Genomic DNA, 2,028 nt, shown 5'->3' on the forward strand with positions numbered 1-2,028 from the left:
GACGTGCGGTCATATGAGGCAGGTGAGGCAGAGCCTCAGAGCCATTCTGAATCAGGGATAACTGATTATTTTCCGGCTGTTCTGAATCAGGGATAACTGATTCTTCTCCGGCTGTTCTGAATCAGGGATAACTGATTCTCCTGTGTGTGTGTGTGTTAGCTGGCTGTTTTAAACCATGGGGACAAACACTCCATGACAAGTCTGCAGTCCATCTTAAAGTCCTTGTTCTCGGACGGATCACCAGCTGGCCAGACCATGAGCGCACACACACACACACACACACACAACTCCACATTATGATGCACCTTCTCCCAGTGTCTGAGGTGCAATGGGCTTCTGCTGTGAGTGAAGGTCTCACACACAGACACACACACACACACGTATGACGACTTCTACAGTCTATTGTTTCTAGTCACAATATTAGCGTTACGGAGCAACACCGCCATTGACCTCAGCATACTCAAATGGAGTACCTCAGCCTCAGCCTACTCAACTGACCTCATTGACCTCAGCCTCAGCCTACTCAACTGGAGTACCTCAGCCTCAGCCTACTCTACTGGAGTCTTGGCCAGATTGTAGTCCTGACCGTGGATGAATCGGCAAAACTAAAGATCAAAAGGACACTTAAATATCAGCATTTATTTTTCATGTTTATTTACTTTGCAATAAATGTTATGGTAATGCAATTTGGATTCGTTATGGGAAATCAAGTTTCTCTGTTAAGTAGCAAGTTCGGTTGGAGTGCAGCGCTAATATAGCAGATTAGCTTGTGAAGTCATGGAAATTTGATAGATGTTGCGGCTGTCACTCATGCTCTGATTCATTTACTTATCCATTAAATGTATTCCTTTATTCATTTGTTTTCTCTGATTCATTTATATCAGCCAGTTAAATCACGATATCAGTTAAACAACACACGAGGTTAGCTATATCAGCAAATATATCCCAAACTCTCAAAACAGCAAAACCTCCAATACAACCCGACCAACTCTATATGCATTCATCACAAAACACATTTACAACCCACCGTGCGCACCCACATTTAAGCTAAAACACATACCTTACAAACCTACATAGCACTACAATGTGAACACGTACCTCTCGTTGCCAAGCAAAACACATACTGAGCAAGGCACGAAAATGCAGCCTATAGCCACCAAACCACCCAATAGAGTTATTCCTTAACCTGTTACACTAAAACCTAAAAACTTTCGTTTCGTGATAGCAGGGGGCGGGGCAGACCAGGCTGGGTCGTGACAAATGTATTTCCAAAAAGATCATTTTTAAGAAGAGTATTTCGGGTCTTTTTAGTTAAAGTTAACAAAATAGCAAGTACACTTTTCATGTTCTCTTTTAACATCAGGTATACTCACCCTTATAATAGCAACCTTGCGAGCACACTGTATACCCCAAAAGCTCTCTCCCCAGCATATCCTCTACCAATTTTGTATGCAACATGTATATACCATGATATGTTTGTGTGTATTATGTACATTTACCACATGTATGCTAGCATGCTCATCCTGATACGTGATTTATTCTGGCATGTTCCTGATGGTTTCCCCTCCCCTTCTGCCACAAGCAGAATGACAATTGTAATGGTGAAGTAGCACCAGCAGGCCTCAGCTGAAGCCCGTTTGTCAATTAAGCAGTGAACCCCTTGAGCCAATAAAAGCTCAGTTCTGCTTTTTTTTTTTTTTTTTTTTTTAAGTTTTTGTGAGAGCTGTGACATATACCAAGATGGTCGGGTAAGTGTTTTGATTTGTAATAAGTGATTAACTAAATTATATTTGGTTTCATGTCAATGAGCGTTTCCTTTTGTGCTTGCAGGTTTTCACTTTACCTTTTGCTGGTGGTTGCTGTCTGCTGTCAGGCCTATCGAGTTGGTATGTATCTGTTTGGTATCTCTTAAGAAACGAGTTTGAGCAAAGCAAAAATGTTAACTGGAACTTGTACTTTTTCTCGATTATCTAGCTAGGAAATTTCGGCCAAGATACCATCTAAGGAGTCGGTGGCTTAGGTCACATG

This window comes from Clupea harengus, chromosome 3 (assembly GCF_900700415.2).
Source record: "Clupea harengus chromosome 3, Ch_v2.0.2, whole genome shotgun sequence".
Classification (NCBI taxonomy): Eukaryota; Metazoa; Chordata; class Actinopteri; order Clupeiformes; family Clupeidae; genus Clupea; species Clupea harengus.